Consider the following 23456-nt stretch of genomic DNA (forward strand, 5'->3'; position numbering starts at 1 on the left):
TGGCCGCTAGATTTGTTGACAGAAACATGGCGTCCCTGTCTCTCTTCCCTGCTGCAGTGGTGCATCTGATGTAATCAGGAGAGAGCAGGTTCATTAAAATTGAGAGACATTTTCTCTCTGGAACTTAAGAAAGAAGAAGAAGAACCGACTTTCTCTTTGTCTGTCTAAACCCATCCAGATGCCAACTTAATATATATATATATATATTTTGATGAAGAGCCACCATAGGATATTTGTTATTTCTAAAGAACCACATTTTTATTTCCATTTTTAGGTTTTTAAAATAAATAAAAACATAAACCCTTTATAAACAGAGGATAGACAGACTTTCTTCTAAGGGTTGGAGACCCCTGATGTAGTGTTTGTAAACTAAAATTACTGCATTTTCTTTATAAAGCCAGAGGCCTTCTTTTAAAGGAAAGAGACATTTTGCTCGTAACAATGCGATTAATCGCAATTAAAAATTTTAATCATTGCCCAGCACTATATATATATATATATATATATATATATATATATATATATATATATATATATATATATTCCATTCATATGTAGTTTCAGGTACTGGCCCATATGCGGGACAGCTTATGCATAAACCTTTTTCTTGTTATGATGGGCCTTTCTGATACAGAATAGGATTAACAAAACTTTATTGAACAATAGCAAAGTGAGGAGTGGTCTTACAACAGGGAGACACACAGTGGAGTTGACAGATCATCCTGGAAACACCGAGCCGGGAAGGGAAAGCGGAATAGTCCAACAAAGTTGAAATGCGGCCCAACAGGGAATGATTGCGGCTCTGGAGTATACGTAGCAGGGTAGTATATTGAATACATGTGTGGACAATCAGTAATCCGGAGTGGGTGTAACAGTTCCTCTTAGGCGTGGAAAATGTTTTTTGATTTCCCCTTAATATTTACTTTTCTCCAATATTCCAGACAGGAGGTTCAACTAACTCTGAGTGTAAAAAGAAACTCTGGGTTAAGCTACTCTGAGATGAGCAACTCTGCATTTTTGGTACTGGAATAGCTGCTGCGAGTTGGGTCAATCAAAAAGCCATTATCAATGCAGCACTGATGTCTGAACTCACCATGGCAACTGTTGACATAAAGCTAGTTATTTTACCCATTTGGAGCGAGAGGTTCTATAAGCATATGGGCAATACGAAGAGGTATTTCATACAGAAAGGAACCTTGTTGCTAAGGAAATATATATATATATATCAGCGATTTGATGTATCTTGATCACTGATGTGGAAAAATTGGCTTTCAGGCAAAAACGTCTCTGGACGCTGACTTGAATAATAAAAAGAAGTTTATTACAAAAGTTCAGACATCAAAACAGATTTCTGCAGCAAAATCTGGAGGTCCCAAAACCAGAACGAAGACCTAAAGACCTGATGTGTCGTTTTGTCTTATATAGGGTTTAAACAAAGAAAATTCTTCAGTCCTGTGTCCTCCAATCACAGAGTTTGCCTATAGGATGCTTATTTGCATAGAATGCATGTTCTTGTGTCAATCCAGTCTGTAGGACAGAGAACCTTATATGGTAAAAACTTGAGTGTGCTATAAATGCTATGCTTAGATACCTCAGACTGTTTCTAATGATTAAAAAGTCTGGATTTAATCCCAAGACAAATACTGTTTTAGGACATACATTATGTCGTCTCACCTAATATCCTAATTACTTGGCTACACAGTAGTGTGGTTGTTAGCACTGTAGCCTCACAGAAAGAAGGTTGCTGGTTTGAACCTTGGCTGGGGCGAGGTTCAAACCTGGTGGGGGGGTGGCCTTTCTGTGTGGAGTTTGCATCTTCTCCCTGTGTATGGTTCTCTCCGGGTTCTCTGGCTCTCCCCCACCGTCCAAAGGCATGCATGTTAGGTTAATTGGTCACTCTAAATTCTTCCTAGAAGTGAGTGTGCACGCGAATGGTTCTTTGTCTCTCTGTGTTGGCCCTGCGATGGACTGGTGACTTGTCCAGGGTGTACCTGCCTCTTACCTGCTAAAACTGCTTACCCGCGACCTGTAATGGACTAAGCGGTACAGAGAATGAATGAATATATATATGAGGTCTAAAATGATTAAAATGTTTACCCTGAATAGTCAGTTTATAAATTAATCATGATTAATCAGTATGCCTGTTTTTACTGTATTGCATCAACAGAAAGAGCAAGACAACGCTCAGTGGTTTTTTTTTTCTTTTGCTTTTTTTTTTTTTCTTACATCAGAAGATTAGTTGTAATGATCACGTCAATATTACATAAAATAAAGACCTTAAAAATATATATATATATCATTTCTGCCAAACTGCTCAGTGCCCCCCACCTGGCTCCCCATCAAAAGCTTTCTAGAACCTTCCCTTCATATCTGAAGGATAAATCATCTCTACCACCTGTCAGCTACTTTCTTAGAGGCGAGTCCTGCTCTGATTTCTAGATATGAACCTGTTCATAATTTTTCTCACTACATTCATGGCCCAGAGAAGACACCCCTCGCTTCCTTTTGCTGTTTCACTCTCACTAGATATCTGAATCTGATCTATCTTCATAGATGCGTGCATGGCTGTCTGATGACTAGTAGATTTCACAGCCGTGTCACTAGCAAACACCATTAATACTGAAAAGTTATATAAATTAAAGGTAAACAATATTTTTTTTAAATAAGCTATTATTATCAACATTTTTAATTTTTTTAGCTTCACGTGACATTGACATGGGTATGATTGACACGAGACTGATACATAGGTAGCTTAGTTCTTTAGCTAGTGCGTCAAAAAACAAAGCTCTTGGGTAAATATGTGCCAGTGTGAACCATGGACAGCTAGTTTCCTAATTTTCAGCTGAACGATAAACAAACACAACAAGAGAAACAGTGCTAAGTACAGAAAAACCAATCAGCTGATCACTGACAGCCATAATGATTAACAACAGGAGAGGGAGGGGGAGAGGAGGCGGCTGCCGCGATGCGCTGTACAGCTACCACTACAGCAGTAATGTTTGTTCAAACTACGTTAAAAGTGTGTGTTGAAACACCCTCATCCTCTATCAGACGCCCTTAAATCCATGCATAGCGTAAGCCAGCTCGCCAGCTCAGAAATCGCAATGTCTTGACTTCACAATTGACATATGCTGCACATGCATTAAGTGGGTTAAAAGTTTTAATGCAGTTAATTACATAAATTAGTTACCACCGTTAACGTGTTATTTTTGACAGCCATTATATCCTATATATATATATATAAACAGTAGAAAGCAAGTATATAACAACAGAAGTGCTATCACACACATAGTCAGGAGGTCTATGACCAAGGACACTGGCATAGAATCAGGGCAAGCCTGTAATCAATCCACCAATTGACTGCTCTTTCTAACTAATATTATTTATTTATTTATTTAATGTACATATGCTTTTTTCAAAGGTTATCATTAATAAATAGATGATATTAAGAACACCACTGTTATCTGCTTTAGTTCTTTTTTTTTCAAAATTTTCCAACCCACATATTTCATTTGTTATTATTCATCTAGTGGATTTGGTGTTATGTAACTTCTTTTTGTGTAAAACTGCTGTATGTGTGGACAAGCAGCATGCAGCATATGAGGTGGGAGGATATTATAAATAAAGCCATTCATTTTTATATACCCCCAGCACACACTTTTTATTTTTGTCTTATAAAAATCTGTGTGCTTTGCCCTGCTGATTTGATATCACCAATGAAGCATTTTTATTTTATTTCCTCATGCTGCAATACTCTTCAGAAGTCAGTAAACAGAAAATCCAATACCTTGACCATGACACAAATTTGCAAGAGATATTTTTCTCCTACATGTTTTGTTTTTATAATTGCTTATTTTCTCCAGCACTGATTAACCACAGACCTGTGGTGATATGAGGGGGATACATCCAGTTACTATATATCCAAACAACATTATGAACAAAATCCCCAGTCTGGCTCATTCGTCTACCTAAGCTTGTGGCATTCATTTTAATGTCTGCTTTTCCTTGAGGAGGATATGGCATAATTTGGATAGGTTTCAGGACATGAAATATAATAATTATAGTGTCTGAGGCCTTATTCATGGTGCATTTAATTAAATGAAACAAATGCATAAATTATTGCACATCTTACATCAGCACTGGCTTTCAAAGGTAAATGTTCAGTATGGGGAATTTTTAAATTGTTTATATGTAGATTGATGTTGCCCTTAAGATCAAAGCACAGACATAACCCTTTTAGGATCCTTGCGAATTGTTGTATGTGTATTATTTTTGGCCTCATCCGCATCATCCTTAATTTAAAGTAGTTATTTACAAAAAGGACCTACAGATGTGTGCATGTAAATACAATGTTGGAAAGACATTAGCATTTTGAGAGGAATAAAACTCAATAACCTATCATCACTAAACAGTAACAGCTCAAGGCATTTTACTGAAGCTGACCTTAAACTCAACCACTCAGAATTTCTTCCCTGCCTCCATGTCAACTTTGCCCTCATCACCATAATCGCTGATTAATGACTACAGTATGACACAGAAATGAAAGCTGCTTGAGTTCTGAGAAATAAGAGAAAAAAAAATAAAAAATACTGGATACAGTCATCTTATGAAAGACACTAATCCATCTAACTTCGCCAAGTTGACATCTGCTGGTTTGAATTGCATTTTTCCCAAGAGGGTTACAAATACTAAAAGGTAGTTTTAAATATATTGTAAAACACCAGGAAAATCACTTGAAGATTTCCTGGTGTTCATGAAGGTATCCTTGAAATGGAGTGATAATGTAAAACCCTTGCCCAAATTCAGTTTTGTATAATAAGTAATATAAAGGAACATGATTTAAAACATAAATTATAAGAAATTCCAGTAATAGAACCATCCATCCATCCATCCATCCATCCATTCATTTATTCCAGGGTTTCAAGATAACAGAATCATGTAAGATCTAAATGTTTAATTTAAATAATTATTTTCTATAAAAATTTAACACAAACTGAATCATAATCTTCATATAGTAACCACTTGCAACTACATTACATTACCTCCTCATTCTGCACAATTATTTACTAAACCTGACCAAAGAGTCTAAAAACGGAACAATAACTGAATGTTACGTCTAAACAGGAAACTAAATTTAAAAATGGAAAAAAAAATGGTTCCACAGAGGCTTAAATGAACATTAGTAATATCCATAACACAGCATGCACCTAAATAATCCCTCACTGTGTTGGTGCATTTCAGACAAAGCCCTCTTCATTTATTTCTGTCTTTTTTCTGCCTTTATGTTGTTTTTAAGGACACTTTTGGCTGCAACTATTGGTCAGAGGATTTGTTGACACTAACCTGTGGATGTTTCAAACACAAAAGACAGCAGTTATTTAAAATCTCCACACAAAATTCAGATCTGTTTAAAAATGTGCTTTTAAATAAAATCTAACAACAGATTTTCCCATCTCAGTACTGTGCACTTCAGCAAAGGACTGAGATGGGAATTTAAAATGTTTATTTATGCTTTACAACATCATTTGTATAAAAAAATAAAAAATAAAAAATAGCTAAATAAAGTTTTATTCTTTGAATGATTGCGTTGCATAGTGACTCACTGTGTCTTACTCCATTAAAATGCTATTGTTAATACACATTTGATCTTAAGAGGAGCCATTTGGTAACTCTTAATATCAAATTTTTCATTAGTGAACAACATAAGCAAAACAAAGTTTCCCAAAAAGTCAGCATACATGTTATTTTGAGCCCACTTTCCTGCTTCTCAGATGTATTGAGTATGTTCACAAAAAGTAACCATTCTCACTACCTTTAAAAGAAAACCAAGACTAAAAATAAAACAATTAGATGCTAAAAGACACGCACACACACACACAAAAGGTTCCTAAGTTTCTTGGCTTAAAGTTCTATTTCAGAAAGGATATGCAAACCCAACCCATGAGATACAAAGTTTGTAATACACACACACATACACAAATATATATATATGTGTGTGTGTGTGTGTGTGTTTGAAAGACTATTGCATATGAATTATCTGTGTTACTCACGGCCAGAAAAGCTTCATTACGTGGATAGTTTTTCAATTCAAGCCCTCCTTGAAACATGACTTACAGCAAAAATAGTTTCATTCATATGACAAAATTGTCAGTCTATTTATGTAAAAAGACGATAGCTTAAAAATGTCATGACACAGTTGAAAGTGATCAAAGACATTGTTTTACCTCTCTAGTTGATACTGTACTCTGTGTGCTTATCTTTTTTTTGTGTGTGCGTGAAGGTAGGGCTGATGTGGTGCTTTCACCTCCACCCACTCACTTTTTAGGACTCTGTGACAAAGTTAATTAGCTCAGCTCCCTAATTGGGTACAGATCATACACATAGATCATGTATAATTGTGACTAAATTTTCCAGATAAAGCATATAATTTCATCCTGGTCCACTGTGCACTTGAAGTTCAAAAAGAGATAATTAATTGTGTTCTGACATACCTTGGCAGCTGACTTTTCTCATTTCATCAGTTTCTGTAGCCAGCAGTCTCCATCCTTTATGGAACTCCTTCTTTCCCCGAGTGGTGCTCTGACAGCAAGCAGAAGGTACCGTGTAAAACTACTTTGAGAACAACTCATGCTCCACAGTAAACCTACACTCTTCTTTCTGACAAGTGGTGACACAGTAACTGTCGATCTTTCCTTCCCCATTATGAAGGAGGTTTCACATTGCAGGCTGCCAACCGTCTTTTCTGTCTCTGTATTTCTCTTTGAAACTTGCAATACTCTGAGGAATCAAATCATGACGTATCGAACAGCACTATAGTCAAGGAGTAGCTTCTCTGACAACACTGCAGACAACTTTGGATATCTGGTATAGAGCATTGTTCCTTATTGTAACTGGCTATGTAGCATTGAGGGGGGAAAAAAGGGTCTCAGGTGTAAGAATATATTGAATCAGCTACACTGTTAGATTTATGGCCTTTGCTTAGTTTTTATAAATGCTAAAAACAGAAGCAGAAATGCAGAGATGTAAATAAACATGTTCCAGCAGGGTTCAAATTACACTGGGGGTTTGCATGAAGCTAGTGCACGGTAGCACGGTCAAAAATATGCTAGCTGCCAAAGACATTCTGCTACTTCTGCATGCAGCTGATACAACCGGAAAAATAACCCAGACATGAACCAAATCCACCAAAAATTTAGATTTTAAGTTTCCTTATCTGTGTATCCAGGAACAAAGATATTTCTGGTGTTATTTTAAAAATCCAAATGTGGCATTATCTTGGTGAGAGAAGCTGATTTTGGGCAAATAGACTGAACCAAATCCACAATTCTGGTTCATGCTCCTTACCAATGAACTCTAATGGGATTTAATAGAACCCATATTGGTACTCTGTATCAGCAAGTATTCAAATGTAAGTACTTGGTATTTGGTTTGGAAAAATGTGGTATTGGTTTAATCCTATTTTTAAGAAAGATCAGGAACCTTATGGAAAACTTAAATGGAATCTGAGTGAAAGTGGACTATTTTTAGGGATCCCTCTCAGAGTATCAGCTGAATGTCTTCGGGGAGCTCCTAAGGGCAGGGAGAACCCAGGTGCTTTATAGGTGTGGTTGTCTATCATTGGTTTCTCCACATCCCACCGGGATCTGCACTGACAATAGCCGCTGGATAGATTTAACTCTTCCACCAGATGCTTTTCTGGCTCTGGGGTACAGATACTCAGGAGAAAAATGGGTATATGCCTATGTTACATGACTCTTTTTTTCATTCTAAGATATATTACAGAAAAGCTTATTCTCAAGGGCAATTTGGTGGTAATATTATGTCTGCTGTGTTAGCACAGTTCATCATAATGACGCACAGCCTGGGAAAGTTATTTTTGAAAAGGAAAAACAAAAAAATCATTGCATTATATTGCAGTATTAAAAAGAAACCCTCATGGTGATTAAAAAAAAAAAGAAAAGACTTTATAAGAAACATCACAAAAAAGGGGGAAAAAAGACTGACCGTTATGTACTTCTGGTATATGGATGATAGAAATAAGACAAAGCAGATAAAAAACAGATTACCAACTAATTATTTAGGTATAAATGGGTTGCCATTGTTTAAATCTTGGGTTATTATCTATTGCTACTTTGACCAGCAGCCCTTAGAAGGACATGGGTGCATATTTCATCATCACCACTACACTCTACAGGGTGTTAATTTTTTAAATTTGTTTCACAAGGTTTACATTTACTAACAAAAAGGATAAATGTTAAACTTTGTGATTATTTAGTTATTAATTTGTTGACATGTCATTTGATCAAAATCCGTCAAAAGAATTCAGTCCTCCCTCCAAAAAAATGACTAAGTGCAGTTGCAATTAAGGGTTAAATGTCCATGAAAGGGATAGTCACATTAAAGAAAAAGTATTTTTTAGCAAATCATACAAAATTCCTCTCTAACCCTTGCTAAGTACTTTTTATTTCTAATGCTTACCTAATAATATATAACCTAATGCCTGTCAAGGAATGACATCATTTCATTATAATGTTTACATGTTATCATAGTAATTTATTAAAATTAAATCTTTGAAAGTCATGGTCATGGCTTCTTGTCTTGTAATATTTTTGTTAAAACACAACCAGGAAGTGAAAATAAAGTGTTTTCGTAAATTCTTGCATTCTTGTTCACAAAATGCATGTCTGTGTCGATGTCATGTCGCACAAAGACCAAGGCTTTTAGTGGCTCTATCCAACCATACCTCCTTTCTCCTCATGCACACTGTGTGGCTTGCTAAATGATAGAGATGACGGTGTTTGATCTGGAAACACTTATTTCCCTCATGCTAGTTGAAGGGGCAGTACTTTACACACAAGAATTTTGTAGCATATCTATAATAATAATAATAATAATACAGCTGCTTAAGAAAAAGAATTTGTTCGGCCCAACTTAAAAAGCTATTTAAAAAAAATGCTAAACAGTTATCCTTGGGCTACAATGTGTCACCGCATAGCTTCAATGTGGCAGGTAGAATTATGTTTGTAGCTTCACATGAATGTCCAAGAAGTGTCCCCATGTTTTCTGCATATAACTGGGCAGAAAGTTGGACAAAGAAACAACACAGCAGCTTTTTTTTTTTTTTTTTTTCTCTCAGAAGAATTGACTAGTGTAGACTGGAGCACCACAGTAAACACACAAGCACAATATCACATAAGTCAAATGATAACCTGTTTATCAGTTCAAACTGGGGGAAGTCTATATTATGGATATTTATACAATGCCAGTTCTTTATCAGACAGTTATGAGGACAGAGGCTGCATGATGCAATGCTGACATTATCTGGCTGAAGCAAATAAAACTGCCCGATGCAGAAAAGCAACAATCAAAACATTCTGTCTCTGTATTGATCTCCAGCCCTGTGTTTACCAGCTGGTCAGGTCGTATGTACAGGTACATTCATGTGAATCGCTGCTGTGTCCTTTCAGAGTCCTCAATCCTCCCTCCCTCCCTATAAAAGGCTTCAGCAAGCAAGCAATGGCAGCTCATATTTTTAAAGCAAAATGGCAGAGAGTGGAACCAAACGTTCACCTGCAGACAACCAGGATCCGACATTAACTCTAAAAAAAACTATGATTATTGGGGAAGAGGCTCTTGATAAAGAAAGGGGAATAAGCCAGATATACATTGACCTTGTATTTCCAAAGTGGAGAGCACTCCGAGCGCTAAAGCAGCTACAATTTGACTCTGAGCTAGCATCTTCTCCTGGACAGTAAGTAACAACATAAATGTTATAAGTTGCTTTGACATGTTCCACAAAATGATGATATTACTTTGCTCAGTGTGTTTGCACTTTGCACATTTGTTAGGAGGGGGACAACAGCAAACCTTGTAGTAAAAGATTTTTCCATTTCCAAAAAAAAACGAACATGAAAGGAATCTTTTCTTAATCATCAGTCTGAGTACATTTGGAATTATGCTTATAACATGCTTTGAGAGAGACATATGGGTTCTTTTAATCACTATTAATAATCAGTTTACCTTATACCCAATACCTTATTTCCTTCTGTGTTTACAGACCTATACTGCTTTCTGTTGAGCACCCCCCACAAAAAAAAAAAAGAAAAAAAAAAGCCCATTCTAAATGTTCCATTGACTTGAGACATTCAGTATGACTTTTCTATTTTTACAATTAGTGGTATCATGATCCCTATTCTTCTATGCCTCTATTATACTAGACTCTACAGTATAGACCTGATGTAACATGAATAGTGACTGATGCAAATGACCCAATCTCTGCAAAGGAGGCAGTTTATCATTATTTCTGAATTAGTTTTGAGCCATGACCTTTGTTGAGTGACACATGTGGGTGGATGCGAGGTAATTCAGTCATTCAGTGAGATTACACTGCAGTGGATTGTCACATTATAATGAGGATATCAAAGCAATCAGACATTCAGAAAAAATAGAGGTAATATAGCGAATTACATATAATTTACTTCCTCTTTATCCATTTTAATTATTCTTTTTTTTATTTAATGTTACAGGCGGTTAACAGGAATTGTAAAAAACATGTTTATAAAATGTCAAACAGCCTTTGTTAAATTGAGATGACATTAAAGATATTGTGATTTCGCTAACAAGTGTATATCATATATTAATGTATTAATGTAGTAGAGTGGAATAATGTCACCCCTCCCAACGAGTGTAACATTAATTGAAATGTGTAGAAATAGAAGCAGTGTTGTGGCTCTAGGGCATGTTAAGCAATGTTGTCAAAGCAGATTAACAGTTAGTAAATAATGCCACTCAAATAATGGTGAAATTGAGGAGACTTTTGAAAATATTGTTTAATAAATTATTGTTACTGTATTGTTTTAAGGCTTCACAACAGAAAATTTCATTTTAAAATACTAGAGGAATTGTGCCTTTGTCACAGTCTTCAGAACATGTAACAGCTAGCAATGCAAAAACATGGCAATGCCACAATAGAGCTTAAAAAAATTAAAAGTGTGTATTTTTTCATTTTGTGAAATAGCTTTTTCCAAATACAATTATATATATATATATATATATATTTTTATTCCTGTTACGGCCCCTGGCCTTTTGGATTGGCCTCCAGCCTGTCACTCCAGACTTGGATATGCAAATGCTGCTGAGCCAGTGCTGCTTCGGGATTGGCTGTGGACCAGAAGCTGCAGTTCCTCCCCTCTGCCTCACCGATTGGTCGCTACCGCTCCCGCTCATCCCAGCTGGAAATCATTGAGTGATGCCTCGCCCTTAAATAGGAGGACCTGTCATTATTCATGGCAGCTGTGTCACTAGGACACAGTTCGCCTCGTGTTGGGTTCTCTGAGTAGTTTGTACATTGTGTGGTTTCTTTGAGCTGTTTGTATGGTTTATGTGTCTGAGGACACTTGGTGGCTCTTGAACCTTTAGAATTCTGACTGGACTGTTCAACAGACGGATTGCAATTTCAGTGATTATAGTGATTGATTGTTTGGGAGTCTTCTCATTAGGAGAAACTCCCCTCCTTTTGTTATTTAGGATTGTTTGTTAAGTTATATGGATTTTTGTTTGACTCTATAGTTTCTTGTTTGGTTAAGTTTCCTTTGTGTTTTTGTAAGCGAGTTATAATTTGCCGCCGGTTAGCGTGCGTCTTCCTTTTATAGGTCATCTTTTGTTTGTTATTGTTATATTGAGCCTGAAAAGGACACTTTAAGTTTTGTAATTATTGACCATTTTTGTAAGTAAATTATTGTTATTTTTGAACTTAAAACCGGCTTGTTGTGTTACTCAACCCCTTCCACCCCTAGACCAGAAGGGGTCCGTAACAATTCCTGATTTGAACCTAACTATATATTTAAAACCTTATCCGAACAACTCGCAAGTGACAATAAGTACCCAAGTGGAGAGTTAAAATAGATAAATAAATAAATAATTAAAGTAATACATTGATGGAACTCAATTAAAAAAAAATAAATAAATAAAAAATAAAAAAAGTAAACTAAAAAAGTCACATGTGACATTATCACTGATTTCCTAAGCATTTTTTTGTTCTATAAATGCTACTCAAAGTTAAAAAGGAACAAAAACAAACTTGTCTGTAGGATTATATAACAAACATGTTATACAAATTAAAGTGGCAGCAGTATAGACTATTTAACCTACTGTATTGTGAAGAAGATCTAAAGGTCCCATAATACGCAATATTCACTTTCTACAGGTTTTCTAACTTTCATGTGTGTCCCCGTAGCCTGTGTTTGAGGCCCAAAAAGTGAGAAAATTCTGTCACCTCTCACTTGCTTGCTCCACTTTTTAGCAAATGTGTGCTCAAACGGCTGAGTCTGGGATCTTTCTCTTTGTGAACTCACAAAAGGAAATAACCACTGCCCCTAGTAGTGGTTACTGTCATTGTCCTGTCCCCACAGCTAGCTGAGCCTGCCCTTTAAAATCACTGAACGAGCACCAGCGAAAGCCAGATCTTCTCCCAGAGAGGGGTGTGTACAGGCACCACCTATGAGCATTTAAAGGTTCAAACACTGAAACAGCCCGTTCCCAGTAGAACTCACTAGAGCTACTTTTGGAATGGCTGAAATTTGGGGTAATACACTTTGAAAACAATGTTGTTTGACCTCTTACACCCATATGAAGTTGTTGAAAAAATGTATCATATGGGACCTTGGGGGCAGCGGTGTGGCTCAGTGGGTAGTGTTCTGCCTCCCAGGCAGTTTGATGTTCAGGTGTTTTTAGCGCCTCCCTGTTTGGTATTGTGGTCAAATGTGGTACTGCTACAGGAAGTTAGAATCTAGAGAATCAGGAAGTAGTTAGCACATGTTCATTCAGTCGATGGAGAAGTCAGCAGAGCATGGAGCTGTCTTTTCATCTGTCGCCATCTGTTTGTTTTTGAACCATAGTCAGCATTGTCTGTAAGTAAACTTATTATTTATGAGGATATCTTTAAGTTTTGACGTATATTGATGGAAATTTAATGCTGCTAGATTATTAGTTAGATTCCAGTCGGTTACCATCATTTAGCATAAGACATGCTCATGGTACCATGTAATCAGGATATTTAAGATACCTGCACTATATTCCTTGTAATCGTATGAGAAACTCATTCCGTATTATTTCTGTTATTGTTTTAGTTTTACACCTTGTCTGACAACAAGAGTCTTCATTAAAACTTGGAGCTTGAGACGCTACATCCTGACTCTCACGTTGATCATTCACGGAGTTTGGCTGGCTGTCTAATTTTGGTTACGAACACCATTAGGAGGGCAGTACAGTAAAAAGACAATTGAGCAGCTGGTTCATCTGCAACTACAGTGACAGATCAAGACAGAAGAAGAAAAAACAAAACTTCACACACCATGGAAAGGAGTAAAGAGAACGACAACACTTCTCACATCAGCAGCAGATCCAGCACGTGCACATCTTCATCTTCAGCCAGTGCAGCAGCCAAGGCCCGCGCAAAAGCAGAAGCAGCACGCGTGCGCGCATCATTCGCAGAGAAGGAAGCTAAATTAAAACTTGAGTTGGCTGAGAGGGAAACAAAGCTAAAATTGGAGCAGGCCGAGAGAGAGGCAAAACAGAAAGCCGAAGACGCAAGGGCGCTTCTTGAAAAGGCAAAACTCGATGCAGAACTGCAGACTTTGGCACACCAGCGAGAAGCAGCAGCCACCAGCAGGCAAGCAGATGTCTTGGAGGCTGCCGAAGAGCAGGTTAAAGCGCACAGCAGTGTGAGGTCTTTAAAGAGAGAGACTGAAGATCGCACAAGTGCATACGTAAGAGAACAGAACGACTTATATGTTCCCTCACGCCACAATGATCTTGCTTCTCCGCCCAATCACTCTCACGAAACGTTTGTCACTTGGGGAACTCCAACTGGTTCCCCAGCAATTGACCTCTCTCCCCAAAATGCTGCCATCTCACATGAAGTGCCCGCCCAATCTCCTGAACTGACCTCTTCTAAGCCACCTTTTCCCATTAAAGGGACTGATCCGAACAATGATGAGTCACGCTCCAAATCACAGGTGCATAATTCAGCTTATTCAGCTCAAGCCTACACCTCTCTTCACCATACAGACCGCCATATAACCCCCTCAGCTCAACTACACTTCCCTCAACGCCTTACCGGCCGCCATATAACTCCTTCAGCCCGACCTTACATTCCTCATCAGCATACTGACTCTGCTGATCAACATAAGACATCTGCAATGACAGACTTTGTTACGTATCTAGCACGTCGGGAGCTGGTGACTTCCGGTCTCATCCAGTTCGACGATCGCCCTGAGAGTTTTAGGGCATGGCAATCTTCCTTTCAGAACGCCATTGGAGGTCTCGGCCTTTCAGCCAGTGAGGAATTGGACCTCTTAACCAAGTGGCTGGGCAAGGAGTCATCCTGCCATGTCCGTACGATTCGTCAGGTGTACGTCAACAATCCTGATGCAGCACTGAGCAGCGCATGGAACAGGCTGATTAAGTTATATGCGGCACCCGAGGTACTAGAAAAAGCTCTTTTTAAGAAACTGGATACATTTCCCAAGATAACCAGTAAGGATTATGTCAAACTAAGGGAGCTTGGAGACCTTCTTATGGAGTTTCTGTCTGCGAAACAAGATGGATATCTACCTGGGTTGGCCTTCCTGGATACCTCTCGGGGCATCAGCCCCATAGTAGAGAAACTTCCACATGCTCTACAGGAGAAATGGATAACACGAGGCTCTAAGTATAAAGACGAACACGACGGGCTCTTTCCCCCATTCTCCTTCTTCGCGGAATTCGTCTACTATGAAGCAGAAACCAGGAACGACCCAAGCTTCGCCATCCCCATCAGTAGTGGTCCTCCCGCAAAAGATAAGGCAGGCTATCGGACCGGGAAAATACCGGTGTCAGTCCACAAAACGGATGTTGCTGCGGAGACCGAGTCTAATCTCTCACCAAAGCAAGCTGAGAATCCAGGGAAGAATTGTCCAATCCATCGTAAGCCACACCCATTGAAGAAATGCCGTGGATTCAGAGCTAAAACACTAGAAGAAAGGAAGTTGTTCCTTCGTGAGAATGGGATATGCTACAGATGTTGTGCATCAATCTCTCATTTGGCTAAAGAGTGCAAAGTCGCCTTAAAGTGCAGTGAATGTGAAAGTGATCGCCATATTGGAGCTATGCACCCTGGTCCGGCATCTTCAACACCCAGAGTTCTAACTCCTAACTGTACGCCAGAGCACAAAGAGGAAGGAGAAGAACTCGCAGCTGCGCCTACAGTCACATCACACTGCACAGAGATTTGTGGTGAAGGGCAGCCAGCAATGTCCTGCTCAAAAATATGCTTGGTTCGTGTATTTCCCAAGGGGCAGCGCAACAAGGCCATCAACATGTACGCCATACACGATGACCAAAGCAACCGCTCACTGGTGAGGCCCGAATTCTTCGACTTATTTGATGTGAAGAGTAACTCCTCTCGCTATTCATTGAAAACATGTGCCGGCACCATGGACATGTCTGGCCGAAAGGCAGAAGGCTTCAAGATAGAGCCTGTGAATGGGGGAGTCACCCTTGATTTGCCACCACTCATAGAGTGCGACCAAATACCCAACAATAGGCTGGAAATTCCAACGCCAAAGGTAGCTCTGTCCCATCCCCACCTGAGATCCATAGCAAAGTATATCCCGGAGTCTGATCCGAACACACAAATCCTTCTCTTGCTAGGGAGAGATATCATCAGAGCACACAAGGTGCGCCAGCAAGTCAATGGCCCACATGATTCCCCGTTTGCCCAGAAATTGGATTTAGGCTGGACGATTATTGGGGAAGTATGTCTTGGACATGCCCATAAGCCTAAGGTGAGCACCTTTAAGACCCACATTTTGGAGAAGGAACGCCCATCTTTCTTGTCACCTTGCAACAACTTCATCGACCTAAAAGAAAAAGTGTGCTATGGCGGGGAGCAAGCAAGCGGCATCACCAATCCCCACAAGTCCAGCCCGGGAAGAGTCACAGTGCATCATTTGGGTCAGACTCTGTTCCAAACAACAGAAAACGACAATAAGGTTGCACAATCTATTGAAGATGCGGCCTTTCTAAAGATTATGGACTCAGAGGTGTACAGAGATGACAAGAACAACTGGGTTGCCCCATTACCCTTCAAGGTGCCACGAAGGCTGCTCCCAAACAATCGAAAGCAGGCACTCATTCGCCTTTCCTCACTTTGTCGGACTCTCAACAGGAAACCTGTGATGAAACAGCAGTTCCTCGATTTCATGAGAAAGATGTTTGAAGATGATCACGCCGAACCAGCCCCCCTCCTGATGCAAGACGAAGAGTGCTGGTACCTCCCTTCATTTGGAGTCTATCACCCTCGAAAGCCCGATCAAATTCGAGTGGTTTTTGACTCCAGTGCGCAGGAAGGTGGCATCTCCCTCAACGACGTGCTGTTGACAGGCCCAGACCTTAACAATAGCTTGCTGGGTGTCCTGATCCGCTTCCGAAAAGAGAAGGTGGCAATCATGGCGGACATCCAGAAAATGTTCCACTGCTTTCTGGTTAGAGAGGACCACCGGAACTTCTTGAGGTTCCTGTGGTTCAGGGACAATGATCCGACGAAAGACATCATCGAGTACCGGATGAAGGTACATGTCTTCGGTAACAGCCCTTCGCCTTCCATCGCCATCAATGGGCTGAGGCTCGCTGCCGAAGCGGGCGAACACGAACATGGCACAGACACGCGAAGGTTCATAGAGAGACATTTCTACGTGGACGATGGGCTCATGTCCTTGCCCAGCGACAAAGAGGCTATCAGCCTTCTCAAGAGGACACAAGCATCCCTTGCTGAGTCGAACCTTCGACTCCACAAGATCGTCTCCAACAGCCCAGCTGTGATAAAGGCTTTCTCATCAGAGGATCATGCTGAAGGTGTAAAAGATCTAGACCTAAGTGAGGAGAACACCATTTTACAACGAAGTCTTGGGTTGTGCTGGGAGATAGCTAGCGATACCTTTACCTTCCAAGTTTCTGTGGGTGACAAGCCGTTCACCCGGCGTGGTGTCCTGTCCACCATCAACAGTGTCTTTGACCCTCTTGGTCTAGCCTCCCCTGTCACTGTGCAAGGAAGAGCTTTACTACGAGAACTTACCTGTAACACTTCCAGTTGGGACGCTCCACTCCCAGAGGAGAAGAGGAGTGAATGGATAACATGGCGGGACTCGCTCCTAGAGCTGAAGCAGCTGCACATCCCGCGTACCTACACACCAGAATCCTTGACAGAGGCAAAACGACTTGAACTGTGTGTGTTTTCCGACGCCTCCACTAAAGCTATTGGTGCAGTCGCTTACCTTAGAGCCATTGATGAAGATGGGAACAGCAACGTCGGCTTTGTCCTAGGAAAAGCCAAGCTAGCTCCTCAGTGTAAGCCTACCATCCCTCGGCTCGAACTCTGTGGCGCCGTGCTAGCAGTGGAATTGGCAGAGCTCATCCTCGACGAGATAGACCTCAAGATGGATGCAGTCAAGTTTTACTGTGATAGTAAAGTTGTCTTAGGGTATATACATAATGAGGTGAAGCGCTTCTACGTGTATGTACACAACAGGGTACAGCGGATACGTCAGTCAACCAAGCCAGAGCAGTGGCTCTACGTACCATCAGAGCACAATCCAGCTGATCATGCATCCAGAGCCATCTCTGCATCAAACCTTGCAAAAACTACCTGGTTCAGTGGACCAGTTTTCCTTCAAAGACCGTATGATGGCCTGCAGGAGGAATCTGAATCCTTTGAACTCATCAGTTCCGAACTCGACGTCGAGGTGCGACCTGAGGTGTCAAGCTTCCACACACAGGTCCAAGTGCGATCCCTCACGACAGATCGGTTCAAACGCTTTTCTACTTGGGACTCGCTAGTGAGAGCTGTCGCTTTGCTCATCCACATAGCCCGCTGCCACAAGTCTAAGGACTACACCAAAGGATGTAAAGGCTGGCATTGGTGCGAACAACCTCGCACACCCGACGAGCGTTCACAAGCCACGACCGTCATCATACAGGCAGTCCAAAGAGAGACTTTCCCAGCAGAGTTCTCCGCTCTGGCAGACGGCAATGCTCTGCCCAGAAGCAGCCCACTCTTCCGGCTCAGTCCAGTGGTAGAAGAAGGCCTTATGCGAATTGGAGGCAGGCTCACACATGCACCATTGGAATATGCCGAAAAGAGCCCCCTAGTTCTGTCTAAACGTAGTCACATTTCTGCCCTGTTAGTGTCCTACCATCACAAACAGGTGAAGCATCAGGGGCGCCATTTCACCGAAGGAGCTGTAAGGTCTGCAGGCCTCTGGATCATCGGATGCAAAAGGCTCATCAGCTCCATCATACATGGGTGCGTCACCTGTCGGAAGCTTCGAGGCAAGATGGAAGAGCAAACCATGGCAGATCTGCCACCCGAACGCCTCAGCACGTCTCCACCCTTCAGTTATGTTGGCCTGGACGTTTTTGGGCCATGGAAAGTCACCGCAAGGCGCACCAGAGGTGGGCTTTCTGAAAGCAAACGATGGGCGATGTTGTTTACCTGCATGAGCACTAGGGCAGTGCACATCGAGGTAGTGGAGTCCATGGACACCTCGAGTTGCATCAACGCCCTGAGGCGATTCTTCGCAATCCGTGGACCCGCAAAGCAACTGCATTCTGACTGCGGTACGAATTTCATCGCCGCTAGCAAAGAACTCGGACTGACAAAGAAGCGACAAGGACCCAGTATCCAGAAATACCTGAGTGACCAGGGTTGCTCTTGGAAATTCAATCCCCCCTACTCGTCGCATATGGGAGGCTCTTGGGAGCGGTTGATTGGAGTAGCCCGACGGATCTTCGACTCCATACTGCTACAGGAGCACGTTCATCTCTCCCATGAAGTACTATGCACTTTTATGTGCGAGGTTTCTGCGATCATCAACGCCAGACCCCTTACTCCAGTCTCAACCGACCCTGACGCACCTTTCTTGTTGACACCCGCCATGCTGCTGACACAAAAGGGTGCCGTGCCTCCTCCACCTGGAGACTTCTCAGATAAGGACCTCCGCCGGAGTCAATGGAGACAGACGCAAGCACTCGCGAACACGTTCTGGGCTCGCTGGAGGCGGGAGTTCCTCCCTACACTACAGAGTCGTCGCAAGTGGGTTGGTGAACACCGCAACCTACAACAAGGCGACGTAGTGCTGTTAAAAGACTGCCAAGCTGCAAGAACCGAGTGGCCCCTGGCACTGGTGACAGCGACCTACCCAAGCCAGGACGGAAAGGTGCGAAAGGTCGAAGTGAAGACTACAGCACAAGGGAACCCAAGGACATTCCTGAGACCTGTCTCAGCAGTCGTTCTTCTCCTGCCCAAAGAGGACTAAGTTAGTATGTGAATAGTGTTAATGATAGTGGCATCACAGACGCCAGGCGGGGAGTGTTCTGCCTCCCAGGCAGTTTGATGTTCAGGTGTTTTTAGCGCCTCCCTGTTTGGTATTGTGGTCAAATGTGGTACTGCTACAGGAAGTTAGAATCTAGAGAATCAGGAAGTAGTTAGCACATGTTCATTCAGTCGATGGAGAAGTCAGCAGAGCATGGAGCTGTCTTTTCATCTGTCGCCATCTGTTTGTTTTTGAACCATAGTCAGCATTGTCTGTAAGTAAACTTATTATTTATGAGGATATCTTTAAGTTTTGACGTATATTGATGGAAATTTAATGCTGCTAGATTATTAGTTAGATTCCAGTCGGTTACCATCATTTAGCATAAGACATGCTCATGGTACCATGTAATCAGGATATTTAAGATACCTGCACTATATTCCTTGTAATCGTATGAGAAACTCATTCCGTATTATTTCTGTTATTGTTTTAGTTTTACACCTTGTCTGACAACAAGAGTCTTCATTAAAACTTGGAGCTTGAGACGCTACATCCTGACTCTCACGTTGATCATTCACGGAGTTTGGCTGGCTGTCTAATTTTGGTTACGAACACCATTAGGAGGGCAGTACAGGTAGAGTGGTTGTCTTTTAGCCTGAGGGTTGCCGGTTCAATCCTTGGCCTGCTGAGCTCATGTCAAGGTGTCCCTGAGCAAGACACCAAACCCCAAATTGCCCCCTTATGGGTCGTGGTTAAACTCCTTACATGGCAGCTTCCGTCATCAGTGTGTGAATGTGATGTATGATCTAAAGCACTTTGGGTAAGAGCACTATAAAAATACTGACCATTTACCTTTAAGATGTCTTGATACAGTTATAGACCAAAGTAACAAATGGAAGAGCACATACCCAAACTTTTTATTTCACAGCAAATCACCAAGAAAACGAGCATTCTCCATGCACAATCTTGGCTGTCATGTTTTCCCCTTTTCATTCGGGAGCCTTCTACCAGCACTTGTATTTGAAGTTATTTGATATTTAATTTAAGCTCAAGTCACGGTTCAGGTTTTTCTTAGGTTTGAGTGATATTTGCTTCACTGTGTACTATAAAATTGCAGAGTAAATTGAAAAGAATAAACACGAAAAGCTCTGAGGTATGCACTTACTTCTGACTTCTTTTCTATTTACATCCATGTTTCTGCACAGTTTTTGTATTGTGCCATCCAAATGTTTGAATTTTGTCATGGTAATTCGTAAATGCTTGATGAGCTACAGAAATATTCAACATATTCAATCACAGTCATCGTTTCATTAAATGTTAAAGTAGCAGCATTGAAATAAAGAAAAATGACACATCTTTGGTCCTGATTTCTTTTCACACTGTAAACATCGAGATGAAGCTTTTTCCTCCATTCCTGCAAAAATGATTACTTTTCTTTGTCTCACTTATTCACACACCTTCAAGAACACATGTGACACACATAAGTTAATGGAAATTTGTGCTATTAAAAACAATCTAGTAACTTCTTGGATTTAATCTGCTCACCATTTGAAACATTTTTATAGATACATATGAAATTCTGCTGCAATATGCTTCTTCTTAGATGATGTATGGAAAGAATGAACACAAAAAGCTCTGAGGTACAAAAGAGGCACTCTTGTGAGCTTTTATTTACTTCTCTTCTGCTCATTTTTACATCCATGTTTCCACGCAGTCACTGAATTGTGCCATTGAAAGTGCCTGAAAAATGCTGTAAAAATTCAATACTGCTTGATAATCAAGAAATATATTCAACACATATCTTAAATACAGATCAACAGCTACTGTGTTAACTGCTGAAAATAATAGCATAGAAAAAAAGAAACTCTGTTCATTTCCCTTTTACACTATGAACATGAAGACTTTCCATTCTATTCTTAAAAAAATGTTTTTAGTTTTCTCATATTTGCTTATTTACACACCTTCCAAGAGACCACCGCACAAATAAACTATTGAAAATTATTCAAACCTTTTAGTGACTTATGAATTGATTAAATTTCTAGATCATATTATTTGTTGTATCTGTAAAGTAGCTTTTATAGATTCCGAGTACTTAAAAAAAATAAGAAATAGGTTTAAATACTAAACAACTCTTACAAAACATTATTAAACCAATTGGCAAATCACAGAATATATCAAGAAAAAAGTGTGAGTTTGCAGTGACAGCAAAACCAGTGGACAAGCTTGTTTCATTACACAGAGTGAGGCCACCTAGTGTGTGCCAAATCTGTATTTAAGCTTAAATTATATTATAATGAGCTCCATCAAGGCTTAAAGCACAAGAGGGCTCTTTTAAATAATTTAATGTGAATCTTTGGGAGACAGAGCAAGACAGTTCTGTGCCTGTCAACAGTATTCTTTACCCTTCCTTTTTTATTGTTATCATTTAACAAAAAGTCGTCAAACTGAACAGAAAAAAATGGAATGTTTGTACACAAATATATAAATGAATATGAACTTTTCAAGCTAATCAGTCCCTGTGAAATCATTGCCTGTTTTTTTTTTATTTTTTTTTTTTATTTTTTTTATCAAATGTAACTCTCCTTCCAGAAAATTCAGGAATGATCCAAGGTTGTAAATACATAAACTCTGATTATTTCAGTCAGAGGCTTAACCCATCGCAACAACCCAGCAGCTTTACTCAGTTTTAAAGAAACTGATTGAACAAATTGAAATGTTTCATTTGGTGATCATGGTGATAAATAAAGCTAATAAACGTATTAGTTATAACCATTTTATTTTAAAAGATGAACCCTTATTTAGTTGCGTTGATATTGTTGGTTCATGGAGTTCTCATTTAGTGTCTTTCCATCTATATATCTTCTTCTCTCTGCAGCCGAAAAGTATGTAATTGTATGTGAAGGTGCAGGATTGCATTTTAGAAATGCTGAATGAGAAAACTGCAAAAAAAAATTCCCAAAGTATTGAATCGCTACCATACTGTGCTTCATTTTGTTCAACTTCCAAATGTGTTTGTCTTCCACTGGCCAACAACCTACAATTATCATTCTGTCAGAAGCTGCTGATTCATACTTCTTTCTTTTATTTTATTTTTATTTTTTTTATTTTTCGTATAATCTGCTTCACACTAGACAAATCCTTTCATTGTTTTGTGACATGGAGTGACTAGGGCTGTTTTGTTTCAAACAGCGTGACAGTTTGCTTCCTTGTCAGCGCGGCTCTTGTCAGGGGTCACAGGAAGTCGCTTTTGAAGACTGTGACATGAATGAAATCTTTATTCTCCTGCTCTTTTACAAAAATGTTCTAGACCTTCTGTCAGTTTAAACACATGAAAAACAGTCACACAGTCGAGTAAACAGAGAGAAAAATTTTGAAAAAAAATATTTGAAGACATTGTCTCAGAAATCAAAACCCACTCACTGTTTAATCCACATTTGTAGTTGCAGTTCCAACCAATGTTTTAACAAGTGCAGTGGCATATTTAAAGTATCTTTTGGTTGTTTCTGATTAGCTGCCACTGAACCTTGACTTTAATCCCATAAGCTCAGCCTCAAAGCACAGAGACTCTGGACAAGTCTGATGATGGTGGAATTGCAGAGGAGTTGTTCTCCTAACTAGTTTTTCTAATCCATCATGCAAGGCTTATCACATATAACCTTGGATACAAGAATCCCCCGATGGCCTAGTTGTACAGATGACCATACCCTAACCAAAACTTTACAGATTCACTTGATCCGAAAAAAAAAAAAAAAAAAAAATCTTTCAGATTCTTTTACAAAGACTAAGAGGTCTGTTTGGTGTAATTTCCCTACACTACGCAGACAAAAATGCAGCAGTAAAGTGAACAAATCTGAGTGCTTTGTGAGTCATTAACTGTGTGAAATGAAATAAAAGAATTGCCAAAGAGAGGTCGTTCAAGTAGCAAACCAGACATCATGTAAATATGTCTTATTTTCCTGAAGTTGAACTTTTATGTTTTTTTTCTTGTCCTGTCTAGCATTGCAACAAGTAGAATGATGGTCTGGATGAGGAGCTTTATGGTTATAAGGCTGCTCTTGATAATCTCATTTTTTTATTTCTTTATTTGTTTAAATATATTGTTTATCT

The 23456-nt window shown here is 39.9% G+C and overlaps 1 long non-coding RNA gene across 1 annotated transcript; it reads left to right on the forward strand.

Annotated features, from left to right (window-relative positions):
* Positions 1-19585: 19585 nt before the first annotated feature.
* On the forward strand, positions 19586-19983 carry LOC121628434. The gene is made up of 2 exons (XR_006008173.1): positions 19586-19623; positions 19843-19983. It is a non-coding gene; the product is annotated as an uncharacterized LOC121628434 (long non-coding RNA).
* The last annotated feature ends 3473 nt before the right edge of the window (positions 19984-23456 follow it).

Source organism: Melanotaenia boesemani, chromosome 18 (genome assembly GCF_017639745.1).
Source record: "Melanotaenia boesemani isolate fMelBoe1 chromosome 18, fMelBoe1.pri, whole genome shotgun sequence".
NCBI classification, from domain to species: Eukaryota; Metazoa; Chordata; class Actinopteri; order Atheriniformes; family Melanotaeniidae; genus Melanotaenia; species Melanotaenia boesemani.